General features: G+C 39.5%; 1 pseudogene; it reads right to left on the bottom strand.

Annotated features, from left to right (window-relative positions):
• Nucleotides 1-6290: 6290 nt before the first annotated feature.
• On the bottom strand, nt 6291-7029 carry LOC115837080 (annotated as a pseudogene).
• Nucleotides 7030-9691: the final 2662 nt, after the last annotated feature.

Consider the following 9691-nt stretch of genomic DNA (forward strand, 5'->3'; position numbering starts at 1 on the left):
TTAATCTCCAAGACAATGGGGAAAATGTCTCCAGGCCATGTCAGAGACCTTTGCAGCAGCCTTTCCCATCACAGGCCCAGAGGCCCAGGAGGAAAAATGGTTTGTAGGCCAGGCCCAGGACCCCCTGCTGTGTCTAGCCTAGGGACTTGGTGTCCTGTGTTCTAGGTGCGATCCTGGGTCAATACAACCTTTGCCTCTCAGGTTCAAGCCATTCTTCTGCCTCAGCCTCCCAACTAGCTGGGACTACAGGCGCCTGCCACCATGCCCAGCTAATTTTTGTATTTTTAGTAGAGATGGGGTTTCACCATGTTGGCCAGGCTGGTCTCGAACTCCCGACCTCAGGTGATCCACCCACCTCAGCCTCCCAAAGTGCTGGGATTATAGGCATGAGCCACCGCACCTGGCCTTCCCAATATTTTTCATTGTGGTAAATACATATAAGATGAAATCTACTATCTTAACCATTTTAAAGTGTACAGTTCAGTAGCATTATACACATTCATAATGTCATGCAACCATCACCAACGTCCATCTCCATAACTCTTCATCTTGTGAAACTTAAATTCTATATCCATTAAACACTAACTCTCCATTGCCCCATCCCCTAACCCCCTATAACAACCATTCTACTTTGTCTCTGTGGTTTTGAATACTCAAAATACCTCATATAAGTGGAATCATACAGCATTTGTCTTCTTGTGACTAGTTTATTTAACTTAGCATAATACTTTCAAGATTCATCCACATTGTAGCATAGGTCAGAATCTCTTTCCTTTTTAAGACTGAGTTATATTCCATTGTATGAATATACCACATTTTGCTTATCCATTCATCTGTCAGTGGACACTTCGGTTACTTCCATGTTTTCGCTATTGCAAATAATGCTGCTAGAACATGAATGTACAAATGTTTCATAAATCCTTACTTTCAATTCTTTTGAGCATATACCTAAAAGTGGAATTGCTGGATCATACACTAATTCTATTTTTTTTTTCAAGAACTGCCATACTGTGTTCAACAGTGGCTGTAACATTTGACATTCCCACCAACAGTGCACAAGCATTCTAATTTCTCCACACCCTTGTCAGCACTTATTTTCTTTTTAAAAAAATAGTAGCCATCCTATAGGTGTGAGGTGGTATCTTATAGTTTTGATTTGCATTTCACTAATAGTTAGTGATGTTGGGCACCTTTTCATGTGCTTATTGCCATTTGTATATCTTCATTGGAGAAGTGTTTATTAAGTATTTTGTCCATTTTAAATTGTTTTTTGTTGAATTGTGAGATTTCTCTACATATTCTGGATATTAATCGCTTATCAGGTATATGGTTGGTGAATATTTTCTCCCATTTTGTGGGTTATCATTTTCCTCTGTTGATAGTGTCTTTTGATGCACAAAATTTTTAAATCATTATGCAATCCAATTTATTGACTTTTGTTCCCTGTTCCTTTGCTGTCGTATCCAAGAAATCATTGCCAACTCTAATATCTTCAAGCCTTGACCTATGTTTTCTTCTAAGAATTGTATCATTGTAGGTCTTAAAAAGTCTTTGATACATTTTGAGTTAATTTTTGTAGATGGTGTTAGGTAAGGGTCCAACTTGATTCTTTTGCATGTGGATATTCAGTTTTCCTAGCACTATTTGTTGAAAATACTACCCTTTGTCCATTGAAAAGTCTTGGTACCCTTGTCAAGAATCATTTGAGTTGCCTTTGAATTTAAAATTTCATTGGCTTGTTGTCTAAAAGGATTATAGTATAAAAACAAGATCCTTCTCTAAATAAGGTAGATAATGTTAGCTATAAGGTAAAAATCCTCACTTTTTTATTTCTCTCCAAAACTTTTCTACTGAGTTCAGTTTTATTCCTCTCGCTAATCAATGAACTTAAAAACATATAAAAATATCTAATATGCCTATTTTTATAATGCTTTATAACTGCATAGTTCTTTCAAGTTTTGGAAGATATTCACATTTAGTATTTTATGAAAAATGGTAGTTTAAATAATAGGGCAAGGCACCAGTAATCCCAGCATTTTGTGAGGCCGAGGCAGGAGGATCCCTTAAGGCCAAGAGTTCAAGGCTGCAGTGAACTATGATCAGACCACTGCACTCAATAGGTATATATGCACTATTTTTCAGTCCCATATTTTGGTGTGTTTTTAAAGTTTGGCAAAATATCTTTTTTTCCCAGAAAAGTGGTTGCTGGCCCTTTGCTACATCTGAAGATTCTAGATAGATATTGAGAAGAGGGTCAACAGATCTAAGCAGGCTTCCCTAGGGCAAAAATAAGTTTGTGTTTTCTGTTACTCATGTCACATTACTAGGCAATGTTTACTTGCCACCTATCCTGTAACAAGGAAACAAAGATGAAGTTTATATCAAAAATTACAGTATTGCAATATAAGTCATTTTACATCTTTTTGGAGTAGATTTCTTTTATAGAACTATAGGAATAAATGAACTTTTCATTTTTTTTGAAGCAAAGTAGTTAGAGGGAAGCCAATGGAAATGGACTGATAATTGGCAGTAATTCTTTCCAAGTGGAGAAAGGACCCAGAATATGCTGACTTGTGTCATAGCTGATGCAAAGATAGAATCTACTCCAACAGCTATTTAATTTTCATCATAAAACCTAACCACCCCCAGGCACCTTGGAACATACACACCTAGTTTCTCTCTCCCCCGTATGGTTCTTTCACTAATTAATGCTCTCAACCTATCTCCTCCTGTTAGAATTTTACCCATCATTTAAGGTGAACTCAGTTGTCAAAATTTTTCATGTAATATTTCACTATTTCTAATCCCACCTGCTCCACAGCCATATGTGCTGTCTCTCCCTCTTTGAGACCCCTTAGCATGTATTTCTTAGTCTTCACAGTAGTATTGTATTACAGTTGTTGGAATCAAAACTTTTAATATGGGAGTATCTCATGGATCCCATGAGGCCAAAAGCAGGACGGGAAAGCCACTCTGCATGCCTCTTTCTCTCCAGATGTGTTTTCTCTGCATTGCCACTGGTGCCTGGTCAGAAATATCCAAGCCAGTGCTTCTATGCCCTTAAATCAGTGGACAGCAGAGACTGATTAGCACCTTTGAATTCTAATTTTAAATCTTCTGGAGAGGAAATCCAATTGGTTTGGCTTAGGTCACATATCTCTTGACCTCTAATTTAATCAGCTGCAGTTAGAAGGGCAGGGTTCCTGTTTGTGCCTTCCCAGATTCACCCCGTGGGTGGGAAAAGGGGACTGGGTCTCCATGTAGGTGGGTGGCTAGACATGTGTAGCTGGCTAGACATTCTGAAGTTGTCTCTTCTGTTAATCACTTGTGTCATTTTATTATCTCCTGTGAGACACTGTAAGCTCCTTGGAAAAAGGGACTGTTGCTTGCTCATCTTTGTAAAGCCCCAGAGCCCTCTACTGTTTATTGCATAGAGAAAATGCCAAACCTACAATTGTGTTGATACTACTTCACAATGCGTTTTGGCATCAAGAATTTCCCCAAAATTTCTAAAACTGTAATTTGAAAATCTGAGCATGATCTTATTGGGCCCTGAATCTAGGCTTACTCATACTCTTTCTTATCAGGAAAAAAAAGCCTATTTTCTCTCTTTTTGAGAGGAAAAGTAAAGGAATATATATTCCTAACATAATTCCATACTGTCTGTTTACTTCTTGCCTTGAAATCACAGTCACAGTTGCTAGAGGGCTCTGAGAATATCCTGTTGAAATGGAAAAGAAAGAGAAGACTATAAGAATTCCTCTACAGGGTACTTTCTCAATATCCTTCCACCTAGAAACCCTGAGTAACTTGGGAATTTAGAGTGAGTAATAACAGACGGTGTCATCACAGTGCTTGAGTTGGGAAAGGTGCCAATCAATAAGGACTTACCATCCCTACCCCTCACATCTATCTTTATTTATGTATTTTTCTTATCTGGGTCTTATTCTAATCTCTTCAGTAGAATCAATTCCAAGTTGGAGCACCAAGAACTTTTATTCAGTTACAGAATCGACTCACTCCGTAAACATAGTAGAAGTTTTATCTGATGCCCTGGAGTGCTTCCTGTTAGATAATGAGGGCTGTGAAATTCCTCCAGTTCCTCCTTTTAGCAGAACTGCCAAGGTGTTTAGTAAGGGCCAACCTTTGTACAGTCACTGCCTATATCCTTAGCCTAGATTTCTGCCACAGGTGTTTCCTTTCTTTTGCTACTTGATATTTTTTACTTTTCCTAAATTTCAACATTTTTTGCATATGTATATTTTATTGCAACAAGCTCAAATCCTCTTTTGGATATAGAAAGTTATGAATGAAGAAAGAAAAATACCTAGGAAAATATATGGATTTTATATGCTCCACTAAAATGGCATTAAAGGAATAAAAAAGGTGTTTAGCTTATAGGGACAAAGAGAAGGAAACAAGGGGTGACTGCAGATACATACAATTTATCAACTGTATTCAATACAATTTTGGAAGAATGAATGCAGATAAACAAGTGGAAATTGACTTCAATTTTAGCTTTCTTCATTTGTTAAATACCTTAAAAGATGAAAGGCAACAAGAACAAAACAATCTGTGCTATAGTGCTCCCTGATATGGTTTGGCTGTGTCCCCACCCAAATCTCATCTTGAACTGTAGCTCCCATAATTCCCACATGTTGTGGGAGGGACCTGGTGAGAGACAATTCAATCACAGGGACAGTTCCCCCATACTGTTCTCATGTTAGTGAATAAGTCTCAAGAAATCTGATGGTTTTATAAGGGGAAACCCCCTTTTGCTTGATTCTCTCTCTCTCTCTCTCTCTTATTCTCCCTGGGGCCATGTAAGATGTGCCTTTCACCTTCCACCATGATTGTGAGGCCTCCCCAGCCACGTGGAACTGTGAGCCCATTAAGCCTCTTTTTCTGTATAAATTACCCAGTCTAGGGTATGTCTTTGTCAGTAGCATGAAAACGGACTAATACACCCCCTAAGAAATGTCCAAAATCAGATATACGTCCAAAGGCAGAGATATGAGGTAGAATGAAAAACCAGAGGACTCCTATATGGAGTTCTTAGAGACCACATCCTTTCCCTTCTCCTAGACTGGGCAGCCAGATAACTGCTCCTCCCTTCTTCTTGACAGAAAACTAAAGATACCCTTTCTGGAAAGGTTAAACTAAACAAAAACCAAAAAACTCTGGCTTGAGGGCACCAGTCACAGCTAAGGGCTAGAGCAAGGCATTTTACTGGAAAATAAAAGTTAGAGAAGTTTGCCTAATGAAGAGTGAGACAACACTCCTCCATCCCTGACCCAGCCACCCTTTCCCCTACCAGGCTCCCAGCATGCTAAATACCAGACTTACACTATTTTAGGTAGGATTGGAGAGAATTCCTTTCTGGAAAAACCAAGCAGCCCAAAAGGATAGACAAAACAAAACAAAGCAAAGCAAAGCAAAACAAAACAAAACAAACAAAACAAAAACTGGCATTTAGAGGCTATAAAAAGACAGGGCTCCCACCTGGTTATCCTAAAGTGAGACCCTCTAATCAGTATGTCCCCCTCTCCGCATAAGTTTCTGATTAGCTCATGGTGCCTCTCCCCTTCACGTGAATTGGTCAGTTAGGGATCACTAGCCATTTGGAAAAAACCTTTCGCATAAGAGACAGAGTCCAAAATAAACTGTAAAAGAAACGTTGAGAAAACAGTAAATGCAGAGAGCAAAAGAAAACCTTTAAAAACTAGTTATTTTCTAAGAAAAGGACAATTTTGCATTCATTAAATGTGAAGTTTCCTATTAAAATGTCACATATAAAGAATAAGAAGGAGCTCTTGGAAACTAAAAAATATAGGAGCAGAATTAATGGAAGGTTAGGAGATAAAATTGAGGAAACCTTCTATAAAGTGGAACAAAAATACCCGGAGTTGAAAAATAGAAGCAGAAAGAAAAGAAAATTAGACGTTTAGTCCTGGAGGTTAGTCCCCTGATAGGGGGTGGGAGGTGTCATAAGACAGAGACTTAATCAGTTTATTTAGTTCCTCAACTTTAGCTTATGAGGCATTCTTCACATTGAAGGAATGTGATTCAGATTTGGGGGGTGTGGGAAGCCACTGAGCAGATTCAGCATAAGTTACCACATGTCATCTCTGCAGTCTTAAAAATTATACAAGTTGCTTTAAGTTTCTCCTTTAAAGTACTCATGGAAGTCATCATCTTCTCCATCATTTTCATCAATATCCTTAGTCTTTATTGATTATTTTGCTGGGGGTGGTATGATCTTACTTATTTGTTAAGTAAGTCAAAAAATCTCATTTTTGACTAGACTCAGAAGTGGAAGCTCACAGAGGGGACAACCTGTGTCTCTGGCAATCTGTTCCTGGAGTTTTTCTTTAGTCTCCTTCATTCTCTTGGCCAAAAGTTTAACATATTTTGTGGCTCTTTCTTATTTTTCTTAGTACGCTGTTTCTTCTGAGTAATACCGACACTTGTATTGCAGGACATGCAGAGTAACAAGATGCTGAATCTTGGGTGCTTTGGTCCTCAGTATCTTACTTTCTTTGTTTAAGGGCTTTCTGGCAACATATGGGTGGGGGGCGTTGTCTTCTTTAGAGAGACTGAAAAGTTTGCATTTCTGTTAGCTCTTTTGGGTCCCCGGCAACATGACACCATGGTATCAGTCAGTCCAGGAGTATCCTTCCCTCCATTTTTTTTTTTTTTAAATAACCAACTTGAGAATGCTCCGATTGGCATCCACAATGAAACCCCAAACAGATTTTCACTTTCTTTCTCCAGTTCTCCTTGATCTATAACAGGAATGCCCCTACTCAGTAGCAGTAGGCAGACCCAGCCATGGGTCAGGACACACTGCTTCATGAGGAAACCTTGTTTGTTGGTCCCACCACTGACTCGGACCACATAACCCTTCCAGAGTGTCGGCAGCAACCTCTGTGCCATATGCTTCTCATAAGAAGTACAAAATTGCCATTCGTTGTCCAATCCAATGAGTGTCTGTCAGCCAGTGGCTGCAGAGGAGATATTTAGCTTCATCCTGAAGCAGCTAATTGCCTCCAAGGTGCCACAAAAAAGAGTTCATGTTTTTGTTTTTGTTTTTTCATTAAACATTTAATTACATAAACGCGGAGAATCATATGGTTGCTTTGATGCTTTGTGAGCACAGACATCAGTCCTATGATAACCATTTACCTTTGAGATAATCGTACCTATTTTAATGGGATTGATGTTATTTTAACATAAATGGGTGTTAATTTGGGGGCTCAAGAGAAAAGAGTGTCTTTTCTGTCAAAATGAATGTTAGGTACATTTGCAGCCTATGAGAATTCACCCACAAGGACCTTTATTTAGGAACAAATTATCTTCATCATGATGGAATATTGTACATTACTTGTTTCTGTACGTATTCTGTGTTGACCCCTCCAGAATCTTCATTCTGTGAGGACAGCAACATTGTTTTATTTAGAATAGTGTCTGGTGAAAGTAAACATTTAATAAATAAATATGAATAAACATTAAACATTTACTTAAATTGTAGGTAAAAAAAAAAAAAAACACTTCGTTTTGGTCAGGAGTTTCAGACCAGTCTGAGCAATATGGTGAAATCTCATCTCTGCTAAAGATACAAAAATTAGCCAGGCATGGTGGCAGGCGCCTGTAGTCCCAACTACTCGGGAGGCTGAGACAGGAGAATTGCTTGAACCCGTTGAACCTGAGAGTCCGAGGTTGCAGTAAGCCAAAATCACACCACCACACTCCAGCGTGGGTGACAGAGCGAGACTCCGTCTCAAAAAAAAAAAAAAAAAAAAAACAGAAACACATATGGTTAATGGCTATGATTATGTTAAATGTATGAAAATAATGTTGGAAGGAAACATACAAGAATGATAATAGTTATCAGAAGGTTATGATTATAGGTGATTTTTAACCAAAATTTTAAATTTTATTGAAACATTACATTGTTCTTTTTTTTAAAAAAAAAGTAATGTCACAAATGAAAGCACATGAAATTGGCAGTCCAAGTCCCGGATTCCAGTACTTACCGTGCAGTGTGGCATTAGGTAAGTCTCGTGAGCACTCTTGCTGTGCCTCTGTTTCCTCTTCAGTAAATGGAAGGTCATAGGACTTCGCAGTTCCATAATTCTGACTCTCGCTTCTGCCAACATTAGCCACTCCAAATCCTTCCCTCTGTAGTTTCTATTGTTCACTCAAGGCCAGAGGGATGAAATGTTCTAAAATATTAAGAGGCCAATTTAGAAAGGTGGAACTGGGTCGGGCACGGTGGCTCACGCTGGTAATCCCAGCACTTTGAAAGGCTGAAGTGGGCTGATCCCTTGAGATCAGCAGTTCGAGATCACCCTGGCCAACATGGTTGAAACCCCGTCTCTACCAAAAAATACAAAGATTAGCCAGACGTGGTGATGCGTACCTGTAGTCCCAACTACTCACGAGGCTGAGACAGGAGAATTGCTTGAATGGTGAGGCAGAGGTTGCAGTGAGCAGAGATTGTGCCACTGTACTCCAGCCTGGGTGACAGAGTGAGACCCTGTCTCAAAAAAAAGAAAGGCATAACTGTTTTCATTACTAATTGTCTTTATGATAATTGTTTTCTTGTACTTGCAATGACTGGCAGTGGCAAAATAACATGCTTTCCTGATTCCATTAGCTCTGGTTCCAGGAACACATCAGGAAACCCTGAGCCTGGCTGGCTGGAGGAAGAAGCACAGCACATTTCATGAATTAGGCTCCTGCCCTTCTGGTTTGGGTGGGGTGATGGCTGACCCTGGGCTGGTACTGACTTTGCTTTGCTTTCATTACGCATGATTTGTTGCCCTGGAAATACGAGAGAATCTCAGACAGAGTAAGCTTCCTTCCTCTGCCCATCTGCTGGGGGAATCTACAGTGCTATGAGGCCAACCTTGAAAACTTTGTGTGTTACAGCCTGAATTTACTTTACATACAGTCATTTCAGGGGCATGTGTGATCACTCTGTGCTTCATAAGATGAATGAGTTAGGCAGGATGGTACTTGGAGAATTCCCGTGTAGTGAGTGAGTTCACACAGCAGTGACGTGGGATCCAGTGGACTCTAGGTTTCAAAATCTCTACTCATAGAAACAATTTCTTTAGTTTATCCACACCTCTTCTTGTGACACAGACAAGTCCTAATTTCATGACAGAGTTGAGGCACAACACCTCTGTGCCAATGTAGTAGCTATTTCCCTAAAGTCTTTCAAATGAATGTACGAGTGTCACTGTATCATGCTGACTAGGATTGTAGGGTATGTCAACCTGATTATGCAAAATTGGAAAATAATCCAGCTTTTGAACACAGGGTGAGTTTCTTAAGACAATGTGGAGGGATGTGATTAGAAGAATCATTTTTAGGATTGAATAAGCTAACACATGTAAAGTGCTTTAAGCAGATCCTGGCATATAGTAAGTGCCCAATAAAAGTTAGCTTCTGTTGTTGTTTCATTTGTTGCTATTGTGAGAAACAAACTCACCATCCAAGCCCAAAGAATGGACTCAGAGACCCAGAGAACAGTAAAAGTGAGACGTTTTCATGATGGTCTTGCAAGATTGGGTGTCTGGTGGGCAGGCACACCCAGCACAGTTACAACAAGCAATTTATTCCCTAATGCACAGGTCCCTTCCCCTGGTTCCTCATAGGCTGGGTACTATGGGGTCACAGTCTT

Source organism: Nomascus leucogenys, chromosome 10 (genome assembly GCF_006542625.1).
Source record: "Nomascus leucogenys isolate Asia chromosome 10, Asia_NLE_v1, whole genome shotgun sequence".
NCBI lineage: Eukaryota > Metazoa > Chordata > Mammalia > Primates > Hylobatidae > Nomascus > Nomascus leucogenys.